Source organism: Macrobrachium rosenbergii, chromosome 53 (genome assembly GCF_040412425.1).
Source record: "Macrobrachium rosenbergii isolate ZJJX-2024 chromosome 53, ASM4041242v1, whole genome shotgun sequence".
In the NCBI taxonomy this organism is placed as follows: Eukaryota; Metazoa; Arthropoda; class Malacostraca; order Decapoda; family Palaemonidae; genus Macrobrachium; species Macrobrachium rosenbergii.
The window spans coordinates 29474623-29500323 of NC_089793.1; positions in this window are offsets into that span (position 1 = coordinate 29474623).

Consider the following 25701-nt stretch of genomic DNA (forward strand, 5'->3'; position numbering starts at 1 on the left):
GGCATCTCCTTTAAATGGGACAGCGCAGCGGACGCCGGTTAATTGCCCCGTCAGCGAAACGTGCAAGGAAGCGCTCTCCGACTCCAAATGCCTACGATAATGACAGGTACACTTTCATTCTTACAATGAATAGTAATACTAATAATAGTATAACAGGTACACTTTCATTCTTACAATGAATAGTAATACTAATAATAGTATAACAGGTACACTTTCATTCTTACAATGAACAGTATAACACTAATAACATTATAACAGGTACACTTTCATTCTTACAATGAATAGTAATACTAATAATAGTATAACAGGTACACTTCCATTCTTACAATGAATAGTATAATACTAATAATAGTATAACTGGTACACTTTCATTCTTACAATGAATAGTATTACTAATAATAGTATAACAAGTACACGTTCATTCTTACAATGAATAGTAATATTAATAAAAGTATCGTAACAGGTACACTTTCACTATTTCAATGAACAGTAATATTAATAAAAGTATCATAACAGGTACACTTTCATTCTTACAATGAATAGTATTATTAATAAAAGTATCGTAACAGGTACACTTTCATTCTTACAATGAATAGTAATATAAATAAAAGTATAACAGGTGCACTTTCATTCTTACACTGAATAGTAATACTAATAATAGTATAACAGGTACACTCATTCTCACAATGAATCGTAATATTAGTATTGTAACAGGTACACTTTCATTCTAACAATGAATAGTAATACTGCTAGAAGTATCGTAACAGGTACACTCACTCTTTCAATGAAGAGTAATATTAATAAAAGTATAAACAGGCACTCTTTCATTCTTACAATGGACAGTAATATTAATAAAGGCACAATAACAGGTACACTTTCATTCTTACATTGAATAGTAGTAATATTAATAATAGTATAACAGGTACACTTTCATTCTTACACTGAATAGTAATATTAATAAAAGTATAGCAGGTACACTTTCATTCTTACAATGAATAGTAATATTAATGAACGTTCTCTCTGACTTAAAATGCCTGCAATAATAATAGGTACACTTTCATTTTTACAATGAACAGTAATATTAATACGAGTAATAATAATATCAATATCTAAAACTAAGTTTTACATAGCTTAATAATAATTCCAATGTAATAGAAAGAAAACAGTTAACACCAGAGTTTGAAGAACAGCACAATTACAAATCCAAATCCTGTATCAGAATTTCCAACGACATTTTATATATATAAAAGAATATGGTACGTAAAAATCGGAATAATACTTGAAAGGATAAAGAAAAAAAAACAAAAAACAAAATCTAAAGGGATGCAGACGTTAATAATCAGGAAACAAAGAAACCCTGAACAACAGGGATTACACAAATCACAAATAAATAATAAACAACTCGAGAGAGCTTAAACAATAGCTCATCAGGAAAATAAAAGTTAGAACTAAAGAAGGAAACGGGGCGATTATACCTCATCATTCTTCTGTGAAATACGCGCACGCACTTGACGATTTCATGAATACTAACGGAAAATAAATATTGAGATTTCACCCAGTTATTTCATTACCTCTCTCTCTCTCTCTCTCTCTCTCTCTCTTGTGAAGAGTTAGCAAACTCTAATAAAAGAGCAATATGGTTCATTTGCTGACACAAATTGCATTAGCCTACGCCGTGGATGGAAGAATTTTTGGTACACAGGCCCGACGCACAAGCGCTATTACCGAGGATACCCATCAGCGCACTAACGAAAAATTAAGGATGACGGAGAATTAGAAGATTGGATGTTGTGATGTGATAGTTAGGAACATCGGAATTACAATACGAAGGGTAAAACCATATAAACTGATGAAATAAAAAAAAAGTATGCGTAATATAAGTTCATTTACAGTCGAAACCTGCATCAATGCATCAAATCAAGGATGACGGAGAATTTGATTATGATGTGATAGGAATATCACAATTTGAATACGAAGGGTAAAATCATATAAACATATGAAATATAAAAAAATATGCGTAATGTAAATTCATTTACAGTCGCAACCTGCATCAATGCATCAAATCAAAGATGATACAGAATTAGAAGATTATGATGTGATAGATTGAATATCACAATTTGAATACGAAGGGTAAAATTATATAAACTAATTAAATTAAAAAAAATGTTTAATATAAATTCATTTACAGTCGCAACCTGCATCAATGCATCAAATCAAGGATGATGGAGAATTAGAAGATTATGATGTGGTAGTTAGGAATGTGAAAATTATATTACGAACGGTAAAAACAAATAAACTAACGAAATAAAAAAAAATATGTGCAATACACGTTCATTTACAGTCGCATTCTGCATCAGTGCGTCAAAGCTTGCTGTCTGTCTTAATGACACTTCTGTCATTTCATTTTTCATAAATGTTACCTTCGTTTGCTCAGGAATGATGGAGAATTAGAAGACTGGGTGTTGTGATGTGATACCTACGAACATCATAATTACAATATGAAGGGTAAAAATCATATAAACTAATGTAATCAAGACTATGTTGTAATATAAATCCATTTACAGTCGCGCACTGCACCAAGATTGCTGCCTGTCGTAATGACATCACTGTTATTTTTTTTAAAGACTTTTCTCTTCCTTTGCTAATCCTTTTTTTCTTTCTCACGACAATGGCAGATAAGCCTTACTTAACAGGTATAACAAGTAAATTCACCACATGCATATGAAAAATTCTTGCGTCTGTGAGTATTGCAAATGAAATCTTATGATGGGAAGTAATGCGAAGAATTCAAAGGCATAATACGTAACTCGAGGAAACATGCTATTTAATTCAAAGCCAACAAAAAATAAGCATCACAACTTACAATAACTCAAAGTACTGCTTATGAAAAAATACAATAATTAAACTAAAAACAAGAAAATACACAGCCCAGTTAAGAAATGGGTCCTGACAAAAAAAAAAAAATAATAATAATAATAATATCTCTCTGATCTGGAAAACAATTGTGTTACGGAAGACAGTATGCAAATTTCATCCTTTCATCCTATAATCAGAAGTAGGATAAATGTGAAAGTAACTTCTGTTTTCATCTGCTTTTTTATGGGAACCCATTGTGTGTATGCTGACTTAAGCGGTGAAATAAGCACCTGTCAGTTAGACGACAGTGACAGATCAAAAAGGATTAAGAAAAAGGAAAGTGTGGGGCTAGTAACCTCATTCCAAGGGACTTGTTGTGTACTGAGAGGTTACCCTTGTTTTTGGCGACACCTTTTCCAAGGTAAAAATGTGTACTGGTATAGTAAATAACACAAATACACACACACACACACACACATATATATATATATATGTATATCTTGTAATTTCCACAATGGTCCCGTGGATGAAGTATATAATAAGTCCTCACGTGAAAATGAAAGGAATTGGTACCAAGACTTACAACTTTTATTCCAAAGTCATCTTCAGGGTACTGAAATATATATATATATATATATATATATATATATATATATATATATATATATATATATATATATATATATATATATATATATTTACACACATACGATACACACATATATACATACATAAACATACAAGAGCCTCTTTACTATTAGTCACCTAAACTGTTGCCATTCCCCTTCGCATTTTTAAGCTCAAGTATCATGCAACATCCAGCATTCCTTTACCCTCTACCCTATACATCATTCAATTCCTCTCTCTTTCTCTCCACCCTAATACTTATCATCATCCCGCTGGTCTGTTCTTTTCGTCTCCACCCTAACCAACCATCTCTCTCTCTCTCTCTCTCTCTCTCTCTCTCTCAGTAAAGGGTCCTTGCTGCCTCTACCCACTTCCACACCCAGGCGAGATTGGAGCTATATTTCACGCGCGTTTCCATGACTAACTGTAAGCGGGTTTCCTATGATAAATAGTACCATTGTTTGCTGAGACCTAACGCTTCAGAGGGTTGCAGGGAGTCGCCCTTACCAGACGCCCACCCCTCCCTAGGGAAGAGGGCAGAGCAGGGGGAGGAGGAACCGGGTTCTTCAGGATGAAGGGGGACTGGCAATTTAATCAAGAAAACATGTGCTCCTTGAAGGGCGGAAGGCACTGTGGAACCGATGACTCCTCCTCCTCCTACCCCAAAGATATTAGGCGCTGAAATAAGGTGCCTTGGAGAGGGAACTAGGTGAAAAGTGGCACTTTAAAATAATAATGTCAAGGATATGAGAGAGAGAGAGAGAGAGAGAGAGAGAGAGAGAGAGAGAGAGAGAGAGAGAGAGAGAGACATAAAAATTGTTGTCAAGAATGAAAATAAAAAGGCGCTTTAAAATAATAACGCCAAAGATATGAGAGAGAGAGAGAGAGAGAGAGAGAGAGAGAGAGAGAGAGAGAGAGAGAGAGAGAGAAAGAGAAATTGCCAAAAAAAAGTACAAGGCCACTTTAAAGGGAGAAGGAGATTCCCAAAGACAAGACCTCGGACAGGTCAAAAATAAAGGCAGACCGACATCTGGAGCAAAAAAAAAAAAAAAAACTTACAAAATAAAAAAAAAAAAACAAAGCGAGACAAGAGGAAAAGAACGGGATCTGACTGGAGCCACCACCACCACGTTGGAGAGGAGACTATTCTAACGACGCATAAAAATACAACCTGGGAAACTTAACATCTGCATGCTTCGTTCCTCCCGCCGCAAAATATCCTGCTGTTTGGGAAAAGATTGCCGACGAGGCTTCTTTCCCGAGACCGAGCTCTAGGAAGGTAAAGAAAGGTGAAGAAAAAAAGTGGATGAATTTATATATAAATAAAAAGGATGAATTGAACGAGAACACAGGAAGGTTAAAAAAAAAACTATAAATCTAATTTATAAATAAATAGGATACATTGAACAAGCTTACTGGAATAGACTGCAAAATAAATCGATTTGAGACCAAAATGAAAGGAGTGATGAAAAAGTGGCTAAATTTAACATATAAATATATCGAAAAAGTGGCTAAATTCAACATATAAATATATTGAAGAAGTGGCTAAATTTAACATTTAAATACATAAGATGAATTGAATAAGAATGCTGGAATACAATGTAAAATAAATCTTTACAAAAATGCGTAAAATAAATTTCAGACAAACGTTCATTTGGATTTCTGAATTATGAGCCAATGGAGCATAGATTAGTTCTTTTTTTTTTAAACCTCCCAAAAGCACCAACAGTAACAATAAAAAAAATCCTTTAGTATCAATAATAATAAAAACCTCCCTAAAGACACCAATATTAACAATGAAAAATACTTTAGTATCAATAATAATATAATATAATAATAATAATACAAAGTTCTTTAGTATTATTATCATTAATAATAATAATAATAATAATAATAATAATAATAATAATAATAATAAGAAGAAGAAGAAGAAGAAGAAGAAGAAGAAGAAGAAGAAGAAGAAGAACACAGAAAATTACCAACGGAGTCAACAGCATTTTATTGTTTATATATTTTTGTTTAGTAATAATCATATCAACAATAACCCTCACCGTCCCATTACTGGGGAACGCCATTGGCAAGCAAATGCAAAGCAATAAATCAACAAAATTACCTTTGACCAATAGTCCCAAAGGCACTTAATGGAAACGCTTACGCCAGAGGCTCACAGACCGTGACATCCAATTAGTATATCTGAATTCTTAAACACGAAACGTGAGAACGACTTACATGTCGAGCAATAACTGACTTCTGATAACGACTCGGAAAACTTAATTGATTTCATTTCCTAGAATTCCCCTCACTTTTCATTTCCCGCGTTTTGAACCTTGATTATTCTGTCACTAACTTTGTTATTATTATTATTATTATTATTATTATTATTATTATTATTATTATTATTATTATTATTATTCAGAAGATAAACCCTACTCATATGGAACAAGCCCACCGTGGCCATTGACTTGAAATTCAAGCTTCCAAAGAATCTAATGGTGTTCATTGGAAAGAAGTAACAGGGGTAATGGGAAATGCAGAAAGACGAGATCAATTTAAAATTATAAAAAAATAAATTAACAAATTGATAAATTCATAAATAAAAACGTAGGTAAATTCTCAAAATAAACGGATAATTGTGCTAAATATGTACTAAATACGCACATAGTATTTAGTACATATTTAGTACAATTATCCTTGCATTTTGATGATTTACATTTTAACCCATTAATTTATTAATGTTATTTTTTTATTTTTCAATAATTAATTTCTTCTTTCTGTATTTCCTATTACCTCCTGTTACTTCTTTCTAATGAACACCATATTCTTTGGAAGCTTGACTTTCAAGTCAGAGGCCCCTGTGGTGTGCTTGTTCCATATGAATAGGTTCATCTTTTGAATAATAATAATAATAATAATAATAATAATAATAATAATAATAATAATAATAATAATAATAACTTGCATCTGGACTTCAATAATCACGGGCTGGAAATCGTATGGGGTTAGGTATATAAATTTATGTGATAACTATCAAAGTTATTCTTTGAGGAATGAAATTACACAGCAATTTTGCCCCATCCGCAACCAAAGTCAAAATGAATGTCCAATATCAGGGCTCCTGAATGCAAGGCCTATGGTTATACAGATTATGATGGATGAACATCTGATTAAAAATGGGTATACAGTAGTTCCCCAGAGATAAGGAGGAGTTTGTATTAGTATCATTTATATCTAAAACTATTTAGTTGGCTTTTCCCGGTCTACTGCATTTTTTATTTTTGTATCATTAATTCGCTAGGCTGGGGCACAATCAGAAAGCCGACAGAAGACATATTATTTGATAAGTGTTATGTTTAACTGAGTTGCATTACAGTTTTGTTGCAAAACTTTGTCATATGACTGCAGGGTAAACATACTATAAAGTACAGTGCGCAACTCCAATCATTATCATAACACTGAAAATAAATTATATGACCAAGAATTATGTGAATGAGCTGAAATCAAAACAACGCAGAAATCTGTTGGCCTATTACTAAAAAATAAACTCTTTCATAAACGGCATTACCTTTAATGTTTGTGATTACTGAATGTCAAAGTTTCTGCAGAGAACATCATAAGAATGTAACAATAAACTTCAGTAATATTTTAATATATGATATAAGGGAAAATCCTCAACAAAAATCTATGAATAAATGGATCTATTGATAAGCCCATAAGCTGACAGTAAAATTGGTACTGAAATATAACATCAGGTAATTCATAATTTAACTTTTTTTTCATCTATTTCTAAACTGTAATCTAATGATTCAATGCTACTACTGGGGACCCTATCCTAGGGTACAGCTAATAAAGTTCGGTGGAGTGATGTCTACCGCTACATTTACCGGTACAGGACTATGACCAGAACCTTTTCAATTGATAAGGCCACCAATGGGGACATATGACCGGTGTGTATATTTCTCAGGAAACTCCCAGGACTCTATGAGTGCGTCAGTATGACAATGTAGCCATTTTTGCTCGATGATAACACCACACAGACAGGCGATAAACCTTTTATTGATAATAATAAAAATATATTTCGGAACGAGACCCTATTGTACTCATGCCTCATTAAAAATGATGGCTGCATCAGTTCAAATTTGATTTACAGACAGGACAATTATTAGGCGACCTTTTCCCGCTACAGAAGGGAATTACCAGACAAACAGATTTTTATGTAAACTCCGCTGTTGTAGCCACTGATTTGTGACAATAATAATAACAGTATTATTATTATTATTATTATTATTATTATTATTATTATTATTATTATTCAGAAGATGAACCCTACTCATACGGAACAAGACCACAGGGGCCATTGACTTGAAATTCAAGTTTCCAAATAATATGGTGTGCATTAGAAAGAAGTGACCAAAGGTAATGGGAAATACAAAAAGAAGAGATTACTTACTGAAAAAGAAAAAATAAATTAACAAATTAATCTAAAAAAAAAAAAAAAAAAATAATAATAATAATAATAATGTTTCCTGTAACGACGCTAATTATTCACTGCTGAATGGCCCACGAGGAAGTAAGGTTTCTATTCATTTCAAAATAATACGAACCGAGTTCTTCGGTTGATATTGATTTATCCTACCAGCGCACCAGAACGAATTCAAACTTGAAAGTAGCAACGCTATAGAGAATCCACTACCAAGACATACATTGTATTAAAGGAGAAACCAGACGTTAACAAACAAAGGCGTTTGAACATCACTTCTTCAACTATTCCGAACAGAGAGAGAGAGAGAGAGAGAGAGAGAGAGAGAGAGAGAGAGAGAGAGAGAGAGAAGATTATCATAGCCTCTTTATGAAGATGACATACTTGCATCCTCAAACAACTAAAGATTTTAAGGCTCTGTGAACCGAAAGAAAACCAATTTCTTTCTTTTTTTTTTGCTATGAACAGAACGAAAAAAAATTACAGCACATACGAATAATCCATTCCCATTTCTCTGCCTGAAATATGGGACGCGAGATGAGGAACGTTCTACATGACTTCCTGGGCAATAGGAAAAAGTGGTAGTTTATAAATTCTACTACATAGTTCCAGAAAAAGTACTCTGAGAGAGAGAGAGAGAGAGAGAGAGAGAGAGAGAGAGAGAAACGTAAACACAAGGATGGCTTAAATCGAAGTTATAAATGAAGTTGAGCTTTTAAACAGTTCATTAAGAAGGAAGCAAAATGTACTTGAAACACTACACTGGGCCTACATCAGTAGATTTCACCACATTCTTAACATGTTCTTCCCAAAATAACGATATTATTGATTCAGATGCACACAACAATGATTAAAGAAAGGTAATGCATTTTGGAAATTCAGTAAGTAGCCTAATACGAAAACAAATACAAGCAAATGGCAACTTCGGCATGAGAGGCTTGCGCCAAGCTGGAGAGAGGCTAGCACCAGGCTGGAGAGAGGTTTATACAAGATGAAAGAGGTCATCACGAGGCTGGAAGGAGTCTAGTATAAGATGTAAAGAGGCTAGCACCAGGCTGGAGGGAGGCTAGTATAAGATGGAAAGAGGTTAGCTCCAGGCTGCAGGGAGGCTATAGTAAAAAGTCAAAGCTCTTTGCAGCTAAGCCCCGCCCACTGCACGAGGTGGTTGGCTAGCCCTCGAAATGAGAATGACATCACACTAATTGACAGTCCATATGGTTACCAGCACAGATTTGACTCCGTTGGGTAATGTTGAGCTCAGTGCATGAGTGACGACAACACAGATTTGAGGCCCCGGAGTTGTGAAGTATGCAATTATCTCCAATAAAAGACATTAAATTATATATAATTATCATTTTGAAAATCTTGGATCATTCTGTCTTTGCATCTTTTTTTTTTATCACGCACAGCCCCAACTACACGCATCTTGCTTTTCTTTTAAATTGGCGTTGGTTTACATAAGCGGTTCCATATATAGCCTACCACATAAAGTGAAATGAAGCATAGATTTATGCAGTCAGTTCCTGCATGTCAAATGTTAATATCATTGTGAGATTAGGCCTACATATCAAATTCTTATATTTTGAGGCAATGACATGGCATAGGCCTACATATCAAATTCTTATATTTTGAGGCAATGGCAGGGCATAGGCTTACACGTCAATTTCTTATATTTCGAGGCAATGATAAGGCACAGGCCTCCGCATCACATTCTTATATTTTGAGGCAATGACCGGGCATAGGCATACACGCCAGTTTCTTATATTTCGAATCAATGACAGGGCATAGGCATACATGTCAATTTCTTATTGCAAACAGTTTTCTACCAGTAACTGTTGGAAACAAAGTAACTTTTAATTAATATAGTAGCTTCGAGCCAACGTTACATAATGTATATGCATGTAGTCGAATGTACAAGTATACGCACGTGCATATACACATACAAGTGTACATGAGTCGGTGACCATAGTAACTGTAACGCCACAGAGAATAAAAGTAAAACTTGTGAACATGTAGCTGATAGCACACATAGACCGATCATAGAGCTGTCTCATAGCCTTCCTTACACACAACTATCGAGCTGCTCTCAATAAATTATATAAAAAATATAATTACAAACGGGATAGCAAATTATATTACTGTGATGAATAAATACAAGTCTGTCGTGGCATTTCTAAGAAAATGAAGGCTAGTGGTAGGAAAGGCACCATAAGATACATAACGAAACAAGAAAAACTAAATAATTGTACGAAAACGACATGTATGAGATGACCCAAACCAGTCTGCCAAAAAAAAAAAAAAACAGTCTGCGAGTAGCCCGTGATTCATTTGATTTTGTGCATTCTTATGAAATTAACCCTCTCTCTCTCTCTCTCTCTCTCTCTCTATGTTGTTAGAGAATAATCTAGCGTACTACACTGTATTTATAAAGATCTCGATACTTTTAATTAGAACAAATCACTAAATTTTAATTACCTATAACAAGCATTATAATTCTTTACATAACTAGTATTTTATGAATAGGTCTATATTTATTCTGCAATGTTAGGTCACCATATGAAAACTTTGAAGACACAACAAGAACATTACAGAAACAAAAAGAACAAGAATAACCACAACAAGAACCACATATAAATGGCTGAATATAAGGTAGGCCTATAATCCAAACGTCATAAAGCTGCGCAAACCGACAAAAAGACATAGGACATTATAGGTCTACTTCATTTTTATTGAGATCCTATTATTTCAAAGGAGATAATGTCCTAAGAAAACTCTCACCATATTATATTCAGTATGACTCGTATAGCCTATCATACTCTAATTTTAAGCTAAACAGAGGCCTATTATGTTCTTGTAGAGTGCAGTCACTGCTTGTCATCCCACTGAATAAGTGCTTCATTTTGCAATTAAATCGATTTTATGACTATTAAAATGAAGTCATATTTCCCTGAAATCATTTATGAAACACCAGTCAGCATAGCTCTGAGACAGTCTTTGTGTTTAAATTTAGAATGATGAACACATTCTGACAATATCAGACGATAATTATCATCGTCTGGTAATTCAAAGTGCACAGCAGACATTCCTTGAGTCGCCTACGCATCAGGTGACTTAATTTAAGAAAATCCACATTTTCCTTTTTTATATTTTCCTTTTTATTTTTACCTTTTTAGAGATGTGTATTATGATCTTATTTCAAGGGGTAATAGATTTCGTTTTGTTATATCAGCACAACTTATTTCAGCTCGGTAAAACAACCACTGCTAAATAACTGAAGATGAAAAGAAACCACAGATTAACCAACTTTAGTAAAACCATTGCCAACCAATCAGCTGGAAGGCTAGTACAAGATGGCAAAGAGGCTAGCACCAGACTGGAGGGAGGCTAGTACAAGGTGGAAAGAGGCTACCACCAGGCTGGAGGGAGGCTAGTAGAAGATGGAAAGAGACTACCATCAAGCTGGAGGGAGGCTAGTAAAAGATGGAAAGAGGCTACCACCAGGCTGGAGGGAGGCTAGTGCATGGTGGAAAGAGGCTAGCAACAGGCTGGAACGGCATGTTCCAACGTAGGGTTCATTATACTTAGATTCTGTTTGTTATGCACACAAAGAATCTAAGGGTACACACTGAATGTTACTATGTAGAAATTACTAGTAAACAATTATATCCCATGGTCATGCAAACAGCGTGGTGAAGCTAAAGGGGAAAAGGAAAAAAAAAAAGGAATTCGTTGGTCCAAGTCTTTCCAGATATGACAATGAACTACCAGCGGGCTTATGGGGACAAAAAAAAAAAATAATAAAAGGCTAAAAACTTAAGCTTGTAACCTAATCTCTTTCATCAAAAGTCTCGCTTTCTAGTGCAAACAGAACTGAGAAATCGTTAGAAATATTGATGATATTGTTACTGCTATAACTCATTGAGTCTAACACCTACAATGTACTCAAAACATCAAAAGCATACATCAGCAACAGACATCGTGAACGGTTTCAGACATGGGTATAGAAAAACTAAACAAAATTACAACGGAGCTAAAAAAAAAACACCGTAAACCAGTGTCAAGAGAAAAACTATTGATTCTACACAGCAGTATGCAATGTAAATCAAATTCCAATTAATATCAATCCCAGGTTAAAAAGGCAATTAAACAAACAAAACAATCTATCTGCATCACACATGGTATAGGAAAAATCTGCAGCTTACAGAATCTTTTCCAAAGAAAACACTAGCACAATCATTTTCCTGACAACAATGAAAACAAGTAGAAAATGCGCCGAAGTTTCTTGTGCGCGATCGAGTTTTCTGTACGGTGTATAATGCTATATGAAACTCTCAGCCACGGCCCATGAAACTCTGCCGCGGACCATGAAACTTTCAGCCACGACCCGGTGGTGGCCTGTGTTGTTGGCCCCTATAGCGTTGCCAGACGCGCGATCATGGCTAACTTTAACCTTAGATAAAATAAAAACTACTGGTAGCCAGAGGGCTGAAATTTGCATGTTTTGATGACTGAGGTGGATGATCAACATAGAATTTGCAGCCCTGTAGCTTCAGTAGTTTTTTAAGATATGAGGGCGGACAGAGAAAGTACGGACGGACAGACGAATAGTCATCTCAGTAGCTTTCTTTTACAAACAAGCAATGACAACAGAGTCGGCATTCCTTGCTTAAGTTCCAACTAGAGGAAGAGTTTCTATCTCCTGAAGAAGGAAATTATCATCTGCTCGGTGAAATGATTTCCCGAATTAACCATTCCCTTTCCTAGTCTCCGAGCGTTCTACCTGCTACCTGCTGCCTTCTACCTGCTGAATGAATATGCTGGCTGGCGCTACACCTACAGGGCGATTACAGGCCAGCGGCAGGTTTCATCGGGAGACAAATTGGAAAAAAAGGCTCCTGTTTTCTTTACAAACAGCGGCTCAATACCGACAACTTCATCATGTTGCTACAGCCACTGCAATCAGGTACCACTCAACCTACTACTACTACTACCCTTGCAGTAATCACATACACAAAGCACGCGAGAGAGAGAGAGAGAGAGAGAGAGAGAGAGAGAGAGAGAGAGAGAGAGAGAGAGAGAGAGTTTTCCTTGGCTTAATTAATAGAACTCTTTCGATTTTCTTTCACATGATTCTCCGTTGGAGTTAAAATGAGCCAGTAATCAAATTGCATTTTTTTCAGTACTTATTTCATTCCTTAAGTATTTAACATTTACAATTGTACTTATATATACGTGAGCATAAACATTGAACATATCCACCAATAGCACTGAGCATTTACTAGGCTCTCTCTCTCTCTCTCTATGCAAATCTTTTTATAAAATGGGCACCAATAATAGTGACCATTTACTACGTTATCTGCAAACCTTATAAATATAGGGCACCAATAATAGAGACCATTTATTATCTCTCTCTCTCTCTCTCTCTCTCTGCAAAACCTTATAAAAATGGGCACCAATAATAGTGACCATTTACGAGGTGATCTGTGTGTGTGTGTCTGTATATGTAAATCTTATACTATCGACTCTCTCCATCTCTCTTTACGCAAAACCTTATAAGAAAAGAGCACCAATAATACTGACCATTTACTAGATAAATCTCTCTCTCTCGCTCTCTCTCTCTCTCTCTCTCTCTCTCTCTCTCTCTCTCTCTCTCTCTATGCGTTTATGTAAAACCTGCAAATATCGACATTTCTAAATGCTGAAAGACTAATACATATTTGAGAGAACTCTCTGAGGACATCCGAGAAAGGAATAAACTAGACCATAATTACGCGGCGGACGGAAGAAAATGAGAGATATTTCATTACACATAATTACTCTAATGCTTATGCGGTTGACGACCGAGTGAATTAGCGACGTATTTCTATAACTCGGGGAACGAAATATGAATGGCGATAGTGTAATTACTCGGGTTGTAATTTGCTAAATGGATAAATGGCTGGTGCCGCTCGAGCTATAAATCACCTGTATGAACACCTCCCGGACGAGGCGGGAATGGAACTGTTCTATTGAGTCGAAAATTTAACAAGGCATCATCCTCAAATTCCTCATCGTTCGCTCGTCGTGGAAATTAGGCTAAGGCACGGGCTCCTACCTATCTTGTCATTCGTTCGGTGCTGGAAATACTCGGATCTGACTAAAATCATCTCTAGGGCCGTCGGTCTACTAGTGTAAAACTTGCGTCATGGCCACGATTGTATGACGATATATATGACGCTTGTACGACGCCATTACGATATTCCCGATTATTATTATTACTATTATTATTTAGATGAACCCAATTCACATGGAACACACCCCACGGGGTAATTTCCTTGAAATTCAAACTTCAAAAGAATATTATTATTATCATTATTATTATTCAGAAGATGAACACTACCACAGGGGCCACCGACTTGAAATTCAAGCTTCCAAAGAATATTGTGCTCATTAGAAAGAAGTAACAGAAGGTAATGGTAAATATAGAAAGAAGAGATCACTTATTAAAAAAGAATAATTTAACAAATTAATAAATAAATAAAAAACAAAGTAAGTAAATTATTACAATACAAGGAGAATTGTGTTAGTAGTAATGGTGCATTAACAATACAATCTGACAAGAAACTGTAAGAACAATCATGACATTACTACATTACTTAACGAGTTGCCAAGATGTATAATGAAAAGGTGTTTTACGACTAAGCTACGACCATCAAAGTAAGTTTATAACTCTTCACGGGCAGCATTCATACAGGTGGATACCAAGAAGTTAACTTAATAATCCACTGGCAGATACTAAAGGCAAGGTAATTTTCAACTGTATACTACTTATGATGATATTATACACTGAAACAGCTAACAAACTATTTTATAAACAGTATCTTCATTCTTTAGTAGTTAAAAGTTCAAGTATATTAAATCTTTTATTCAAATAAGGTTTGATAAATGTAGCCGATACGCACACAATTATTATATATATATAAATGTGTTTATGCGTATTTTATATATATATATAAGTAAAAGACTACCAGTCTTTTTTACAACATACTTACATGACATACGTACATGACACCAACAACAGGCCACTTTGACACTGACGATCCGTGACGAACTCCCGAAGCATCATGAATAGTTTTTTTTTTTTGCAAAAGCAAAACCGGCACAAAAAATAACAGAGGACGTGGTTGCAGACATTAGTGACTGTTCAGGACTTTTCCCTACAACATAACGGCACAACCCGAGACTTCTTTAATATTTACAATGATGTCACATCAACTCAATTCGGCGTAAAATCGTGAAAGTGAGCCCTAAGCTTAGCAGCAATCTTCTGAGAGAGAGAGAGAGGAGAGAGAGAGAGAGAGAGAGAGAGAGAGAGAGAGAGAGAGAATCTGTCCATTTGCTATGTCTGGCCAGAAATTAGTTCTAAAATGCTAAGGACCCAACAAGAGAAGTTCTAGCATAATCTCAACAAGAATTAGGCCTAAGCTCTTACGATTCCAAGGCTCTGTCAAGAAATGAACCCAAAATACTCAGTACCCAACAAGGGATAAGCCTTAAAAGAAAGACTGACAAGGAAAGGTCTAAAATAATTATGATCTGCTACAATAGCAAGAGCTTCTAAGATACTGAGGATCGCCCAAGAGTTGTTCCAAACACTCACGACTACACAAGACATGAGGACCTACTGTGAGATGGGTTTTAAAACACTGAGATCTTAAAAGGATAAGACTCCAACAAAAAGAAGGGGCAACATAAACGATCTACCGCTCTAAAACACTGAGGATCTTATAGGGATCTCTAAAACAGCTTAAAGAAAAAGCCTTACACAAAAGATCTAAACAATTAAACGTTCCTTGCTATATGATGAACGTCATGATGTAACATAAAACGTCCTCTAAAAAATGATGTTGGTCCGCTAGACCATATACCTAATAACGGGAAGCCTTGAGCAACGGATAGGCCTAAGACCGAGCTTCCTTTTCGGTAGCATAAATACAGAGTCTAACAACGGAAGCATTATGGCAACCATAACATTAGTTTCTAATTATGACAGAATTAAAGATCTAACAGAAACGATACGATTATTTAGGCCTAGGAGGATATCTCGGATTTAACAAACTTCACAGGCAATCTTAGTAGACCTATTTTCTGGAAACAACAACCAAATAAGAAACAATAAACAACAGGAGCCATCGACTAAAATATGTCCCTCAAAATATCTGAAATAAATAAACGTTCAGTCAAAAATCCACAAAGCTTTCCCCTTTTCTTTAAACAACCACAAAATAAAATAAAAGCATACATTACCTGGCTCGGCTGAGCCGGAAAAATAAACGTCATTTATAGAGACGAAATGCAATCCATTGGCTCCCCGTAAATCCTGCCACAAGACTTGGTGTCTCGGCCTACACGAAAGAAAACGGTCTAAAGAATGGTAGGACATACATCCTAAGCCGGAGGTTCCCCAAGCCCTATTCACCTCCCTGCCATATTTGAGAGAGAGAGGGAGTGAGAGAACTCTCTTTTCAATACTATGGCGTATTTTCTTGTTAACTAGAAAAGCCTCTCGTCCCTTCACCACCCAGTCATACTTAGGAGAGAGAGAGAGAGAGAGAGAGAGAGAGAGAGAGAGAGAGAGATACTCTCTTTTCAATACTATGGCGGGTTTTCATGTCAACTAGAAAAGCCTCTCGTCCCTTCACCACCCTGTGATATTTAGTATTTAGGGGGTGGAGAGAGAGAGAGAGAGAGAGAGAGAGAGAGAGAGAGAGAGAGAGAGAGAAAGAGAGACTCTTTTCAACACTATGGCGTATTTTCACGTCAACCAGAAAAGCCCCTCGACAGTGTGGTATACCTGCACACAGGGACGTGAGTGCCTTACCTAAATCCACTTTTCGAGAAAGAGGCAAAGAATTACCTGAGTTTAGTAGTGTACACACTGTACCATACGTACCCGTTCTCCTCAAACCGAAATAATTTTTTTTTTTAACCTTCCTCTTCTTTCTCCTCCAGACAAGTCATTTTCCTCTATCACTTCCCCCTCGAGAAAGGTTACACGAAAACTTGAGCACACGACGTTAAAAAATGCAGTAAGTGCTGGCAGGTTGGCTAGACACAGGTGGACATACAAATACATACATACATACAATCCGTCCAGGTATTAATTTGGTACAAATGATAATTTTTTTTGTACGCTGACTGAAATGTATTAACATGCTCCTTGTTCTTACCCAGTAATATCTGACTGACTAATATCAGAAATCATTAAAGCTTCCACCTTCTTATCTGGAGTCTTCTACGTGTGAACCACATACCATAATGTTTGAAGTAATGAAAATAAAACAAGAAAATACTACTTTAAGTAATGCCGCACAAACGAGCTACTGGCATGATATTCTCGTATGTTTTCACACCAGTGTATGTGTTGGGGGGGTGAGTTTGAAAGAGTGTGTATGTGTGTATGTATGTATGTACATATATATATATATATATATATATATATATATATATATATATATATATATATATATATATAACAGTCCGAAAATATATATATCCATATATATATATAACGGTCCGAAAAAAACCTGAGAGGTCCAGTAGAAACAGGTACAGCCCTCGGGCTGGGAGTTAAAAACAGTGGGCCCTAGCGACCTGTCCCCAACACTGGCCTGTCCCGCCTAAGAAACAGGAGATCAGCACCTGCCCTATGAGCCTACAGAGGCCCAGGAGGACTTTAACATACACACACACACACACACACACACACATATATATATATATATATATATATATATATATATATATATATATATATATATATATGTGTATATGTGTGTACACAAACACACGCTCATACATTCACAAACCGAAAGTGAAATGCTGGAAAAAAATTTAGTTATATTAAGAAAAATATATCGCCAACCAAGGCCTATAGGACTACTTCCCGTCTCCACCTGTTTGAGAGCAACTGAAAGGACAAGGCAACAAACACGTGGGACAAATATAATTCCACTTCACTGCATTGCAATTAACACTCAGTGACTCGCACATCACACTTTTAATTAATCTAAAGACATAAAAATTCTTGCTCTTGCTGCCCTGATGACAGCATTTCCCAGCAATAAAGACATTTTTGCGCGTTATTAATTTTTGCATGATTTGCACTTTTTTCGCAGCCTTTTTAGATATGAATACCAGACAACTAAGTCTAGTCTTAATTAAAATGCATTCTTACGCGGGTATATACTTCTGATATTATTATGAAAGTTAAAGTGCTTCATCACTTCATTTTTACTTTTTAATAGGGACGAACATTTAAGACTCGTTGCAAAAAAAATATATATAGTTTTAATCAGTTTATATACAAAAGAATGAGTTCAGCATTTGTAATTGTTCTCATATTATATATATATATATATATATATAGTTATATATATATATATATATATATATATATATATATATATGTGTATGTGTGTGTGTGTGTGTGTGTGTGTGTGTGTGTGTGTGTGTGTGTGTGTGTGTGCGCGTATTACACATGACGTTAAAAGTATTTTTCAAAAACGTTTTTTCTTTCAAGTTCATCGTCAAATCATCCACTCTCTCTCTCTCTCTCTCTCTGTAAGTCACAACCTCAAGGCCTGCATATATATACTTTAGGACGTGTTTGATTGAGCAAGGATCATTTATAGCTGATTCTACCACAGGTGAACGAGACATGTCTCAACGCAAACTGCGTTGACAGCATCCTTGTAAAACATAGCTGGTATGCAAACACTCCTAAGCATTTTTATTATATCTCTATAAGCCAAGAACATAAACAATCCTTGTAGCTGACCTGATATCGTTGTATTGATTTCTAAGTAAAATAACTAAACATATAATTCTTGTAATTGATTATATAGTATATATATTTCTACATAAAATAACAATGTAATATTTGTAATTGATTTTTGTATCGTTGTACATATTTCTTAACATAATAACGGCCGAATACCTAATCCCTTGGACGAACCCCTTTAATAATATTATTTTTTTTCTTCTCAGAAATACTCTTTCTCACGACAGTCCGCGAAATGCATTTGATAAATACCTTAATGCATACTCACCGCTCCCTTTGGCTTAAGTGGCCAACGGATGATATTCCAACTGAATTCACTCTCTGTGATGTTTTGATTTTTGTTTTTGTAATGATGCTGAACCTTTGATATTTAGTAAACGGAATGTCCACAATTCAGCATATGAGAAAATGGGTGAAATGAAAATAAAAAAAATGGAAACTTCATGTTATACCGCCTCTTCATCACTGCTGTATAAATCAGCATTATTGCCATTAACTCGTTGTTACTGTCAGTGGTAACAAGAAAGGATATACAAACATACACCTAAGTACCCACACACACACACATATATATATATCTATATATATATGTATATATATATACACATATATGTATATATGTATATATATATATATATATATATATATATATATATATATATATATTTATATAAATATATATGTATATATATACATATCAAGCCTTCTGAATCCTTTTTCACGGTTTCTATTTATCAGCTTTCCAATTTATTTTCTGTTCTACTACTACGAGTTTATAAACAAATCCGCACAATCGACTACTGTACCTTGGTCAAGAGTAAATACAGCAAATCTTGCCAAGGACATGAACAAATTACATAACCATCGTTCATAGGCGGGCGCCTAATGGAGTCACAATTGCTATTAGGAAAGGATATTCTACTCAAAAGAATTCTGTTCATAGCTTAAACAAATTCTATGTTCATAAAGTGTAGAAATGTAGTTGGTTTAAGCTATTCCTTATACTTTAACGGTGTGCATAATCACGCACCTTTTAAAATAAAGGAAAAACAGCATAGCTGGCAACTGAAAGGCTCTGGCCAATGAACCAGCACTTTCGTGACCACCAGCAACTGGTGTTCGCTTCCTACCTAATGTAAACATGACTCGTGCAGAATCAGCCGAAGAAGGTGGTATAATTCAATGACATGCGATTATTGCACATCCTCTATTAGGATGTATAATAATCCTTTATTAGGATGTACAATAATTGTGTTTTGCAGGAAACCAAAACACATTATTAGGATGTACAATAATCCTTCATTAGGATACATAGTAATTGTGTTTTGCAGGAAAGCATAACACATTGTTAGGATGTACAATAATCCTTTATTAGGATGCATAGTAACTGTGTTTTGCAGGAAAGCATAACACACTGTTAGGATGTACAATAATCCTCTATTAGGATGCACTATAATTGTGTTTTGCAGGACACCAAAACACATTGTTAGGATGTAAAATAATCCTTTATTAGGAAGCACAATAACTGTGTTTTGCAGGAAACCAAAGCACAAACTAAACTTAATAAACAAGGTAATGATGAAAGTGTCTCAATTGTAGTAACAGCGAATTTAAAACTAAATAACCATTACTGAATAAATAACATGACTGACATAAACAATCAAATAAAATCCTTCCAGAAGGTACTTGCGTAATGAAACGTCTCAAGATTTAAGAGTTATAAATGGTAACAAATTACATATAAGATCATTCTAAATAACAAAAGCTTTAACATTTTCTATGGGGAAAATGCCTCAGTACAAACGTGGCTACGGACGCAAGGAGGAAGTGATGGCCTAAGGGAAAAGGATCTTTTTTTTAAATTAGGACTTCCGATGGGGCCAGTGGCAGCCATCCCTCGTCTCACTTCAAGCCAGCACCATTATTACCAGCAACAACAAACACAGAATTATTATTATTCAAAAGATGAACCCCATTCATAAGGAACCAGGGAACAAGCCCGCCACAGGGGACATTGACTTGAAATTCAACCGTCCAAAGAATATGGTGTTCATTAGAAAGAAGCAACAAAAGGTAAAAGGAAATACAGAAAAAACAGATCACTTATTAAAAATGATAAAAAAAAATTTACAAGTTAATAAGTAGAAAAAATGGACGTAAATTTTAAAATACAAGGATAATGGTATTGGGTAGTAATGCATTGCATCTTCGCTTGAACTTCCGAAGTTCCAATTGCACGACATCCTCAAGGAGGCTGTTCCAGAGTCCAACGGTGTGAGGAATGAAGGACCTCTGGAACCGAGAAGTTCAACAGCAAGGTATTTTTACTGCATACTGGTGCCGCGGTTCAGAAAATCTGGTTGTTGTCACCAGGAAAACGGGACCAGGGAAAAATTGAGAATGTGAAAGGTCTCTGTTAAGCATAGAAGCAACTATACTTCGCAAGTTCGAGCTAAGAGAGCAACTGCTCGCAAGGCGCAGAGGGATACAGCTCGCCTGGCTTTTGGCTAGCAGCAGCGACTATGCGCAGGATCAGAATCCTGTGCAGGATATTATAGCGGGACGTCACGGCAACGACGTCCCGGGAGGAGCAACAAGGTAGACTCATGACAAATCCTACGCTCCCATAACCATTTCGTGGGAGCTTTAGTCCGTAAGGCGGACGGTTAATATCTTCAATGACCGAAACCTTTTACCGAAGGTCATTTCTCTTATAAACATTTATCAAGTTTAATTTATAGTTTCTCTAAAAGCACCACTCAGTAAATAATACATAATTTGTAAGTGATACTTATCTAAAATCAGTACATAGTCCGGTAACACCCAATTATTTGATTACCAGAACGGGATATCAATAGACGATCTATAACCAGTGACGAAGAATTACGGATAATAGCAGGCTTTGCTAAATGATTGCTAATGCATAACATTACAAGTCAATTACTGAAGGTATTACAAGGCGGTGAAAGCGGATGAAAAGACCATCCAAAGATTTGTAGTACATTATAATATTACTGTTTGCTATTCATCTGAATTACTGGATAATAAATGGAAGTTATCACCTTCCCATGCGAATCATCGGTATTACGGGATAAATATCCTAAGTCGGATTGTGGTTGCCTATCATATTTTAATTCTTCACCATGATACGACAGCCTGACTAGTTCAACCAAGTTATAAACAAATCCATATGAAATAAAAAAAAAGATTTTCAACAGTTAAGAGGTGACACAAAAATTATTTGGAAACTATAAATAAAGATTTTCAAAGATGAGCGATGAGTAAGACGAATGGCTGATTAAAGGGTGTGAGTAGTAATAAAAACAAAATTTCTCTTGTGCAGACACACACTACATTTTAAATGCTATTCACGTTTATTCGGAATAACACGCGGCAGAAATTATTCGTCTTATATCTAGACAATGAAAGAAAATCAAGCCAACTTATCATCAAATGAAGGTAACGAATTCACTCCACACACACACACATACAGTACATACATACATACATACATACATACATACATATATATATATATGTATATATATATATATAAATATATATAATTTATTTATAAATGCATATATATATACACTTATGAATTATATATATACATATATATATATGTATGCATGTATGTATGTACTGTATGTGTGTGGAGTGAATTCATTACCTTCATTTGATAATAAGTTCGCTTGATTTTCTTTCATTGTCTAGATATAAGACGAATAATGTCTGTCGCGTGTTATTCCGAATAAACGTGAATAGCATTTAAAATGTAGTGTGTGTCTGCACAAGAGAAATTTTGTTTTTATTATTACTCAAACCTTTTAATCAGCCATTCGTCTTAATCATCGCTTATCTTTGAAAATCTTTATTTATAGTTTCCATATATATATATATATATATATATATATATATATATATATATATATATATATATATATATATATATATATATATACATATACTCAAAACTTGCTGACACTGAAATGGAACAAGTCTCTACAATACCATTAACCTGCAAGACTCCAAACAATATCTTGCTAATTTCATATGAAAAAAAATAATTGAAAAACAGAGCGAAGAGAACAACAAATAAATAACGCATGCATATAGAGAAATCGTCTAATAGCATCTAATCACTCGGACAACTAATTCTTTAACAGTAAACCCTTGTTTCTCCTTCCAAGAGACGATTCCTACAATGAAAACCTTGTTCACTTACATATTCACAAAAGGTGTCGGGCTGTACGCTTCAGAATTCTTCTGGTTTAGAGAGAGAGAGAGAGAGAGAGAGAGAGAGAGAGAGAGAGAGAGAGAGAGAGAGAGAGGAATGACCATTATAATAAAACAGAAAAAACAGACTGAAATCTCATTCCCAAACTGGTAAGAGGCACTCGTTTAAAGAGAGAGAGAGAGAGAGAGAGAGAGAGAGAGAGAGAGAGAGAGAGAGAGAGAGAGAGAGAGAGAGAGAGAGAGAGCATTACAACAAAAGAAAAAGACAAAGGAAAAAGACATCTCATTCCCAAACTGGTAAGAGACAGTCATTTTTAAAGAAAGAGAGAGAGAGAGAGAGAGAGAGAGAGAGAGAGAGAGAGAGAGAGAGAGAGAGAGAGAGAGCAATGACCATCACAATAAAACAGAAAAAAGAGACTGAAATCTCATTCCCAAACTGGTAAGAGGCACTCGTTTAAAGAGAGAGAGAGAGAGAGAGGAGTGAGAGAGAGAGAGAGAGAGAGAGAGAGAGAGAGAGAGAGAGAGAGAGAGAGAGAGAGAGAGAGAGGGCAATGACCATTACAACAAAAGAAAAAAAGACAAAGAGAAAAAGACATCTCATTCCCAAACTGGTAAGAGACAGTCGTTTAAAGAGAGAGAGAGAGAGAGAGAGAGAGAGAGAGAGAGAGAGAGAGAGAGAGAGATGTCCATTAAAAAAAATGTTTTCGAAACTTAACAACGGAGTCTGAACCGATTTCGTCTACCAACAACAAGAAAGATACAATAACGAGACCTACGCTTGAGACTTGACATGAGAGCAACAAGGACCTAACGCCATTAAGCAAGGAAGATTAAAAAAAAAAAAAAAAAAAAACAACAATTATGATCCGATTTGAAGATGCAAAAATCCGAATACCAGCCATGCAATCACGTTTTTTTGACTCCAGCTAAATCCCCTAAGAGCCGTTCAAGTTTTTGAAAAGTATTTTTCTTACCTTTTGAGACTCAGACGGCCCCATTGTAGCTTGCACATTACGCATTACATTGTAATGGAATGGAATATAGAATTTAGGCCAAAGGACAAACACTAGGACCTATGAGGTCATTCAGCGCTGAAACGGAAATTGAGAGTAGAAAGATTTGAGAGGTGTGACAAGAAGAAAACCTCGCAGTTGCACTATGAAAAAATTGTTAGGATAGGGTGAATAGCAAGATGGAAGAGGGAGAATAGGAATGGAGGTACAGTAAAAGGAATGAAAATGGTTGCAGCTAGGAGCCGAAGAGACGATGCAAGGAACCTTAAGTAATGCCTACAGTGCACTGCGTGAGGTGCACTGACAGCACTACCCCCCTACGGGGTACGCATTACATTGCCGCTCGGTTTTTATCATAATTCACCCTGGATAAGGGACATGTCAGAGTGTATGAAGTCTAATGTGAGCCTATTTTCGTACGTTACAACTAACTATTCAAAAGCAACAGACAACCCAGGGTCAACACATTTTCATATATTTTTCACTGTAAAGGGCTGGAGAAAAGGTCAAACAACCTGTCTCCGGAATGGAAATGCGTTACAGGACATCTACGTGATTACAAACTATATATGCTCTAAAACGAAAAAAAGTCCGTGAATATTTTGTCTAGAAGAGAACGGGTTCGATACATGCACACACATTTATATGTGTGTGTGGTGACATGTATGTATGTATGTATGTATGTATGTATGTATGTATATATATATATATTATATATTTTATTATGTTATATTATATATATATATATATATATATATATATATATATATATATATATATATATATATATATATATATATATATATATATATATATATATACACATACACATACAAACATACAAAACCCTTTAACCTGGAAAGCCCTTCGTTGGGTGAGTCGGTAGAGTTTCGGACTGTCACTCGATGTGCCGTTGCTCAATTCCCCCGGCCGGCTGATGAAGAGTTAGAGGAATTTATTTCTGGTGAGAGAAATTCATTTCTCGCTATAATGTGGTTCGGATTCCACAATAAGCTGTAGGTCCCGTTGCTAAGTAACCAATTGGTTCTTAGCCACGTAAAATTAGTCTAATCCTTCGGACCAGCCCTAGGAGAGCTGTTAATCAGCTCAGTGGTCTGGTAAAACTAAGGTATACTTTTTTTAACCTGGAATACTGAAAGTTCGCTGCGTGACAGCCGAGATATTATCTTAGGAATCAAATCTTATAAAAACATCTCTCTCTCTCTCTCTCTTTCAACAGGTTCCCTGTACCGTCACTGATCCGTATTAAAGGAGCCTTATATTAAATGCCGCTTCCATAACTAACATATTCAGTCCTTTAGATCGTCAGAGAAACTTAAGTAAAATGACCAAATTCATGCAATTATTATCTATCTATCTATATATATATATATATATATATATATATATATATATATATATATATATATATATATATATATATATATATATATCGTTTGCGTCTCATATCAAAAATTTACATAATTACAATTGCAAAAAACTTCTAGAACTCATAGTTATTAACATATTATTCCTTTCCCTTTACCACTTCCCTTAATATAGCAGCTTTTGTATCATACGGGAAAAATCAAGAAGAAATAATGGAAGTACAAAATAAAAGAGAAACGCCTACGTTACACCCAAACTTTAAAATACTTCTCTCTCTC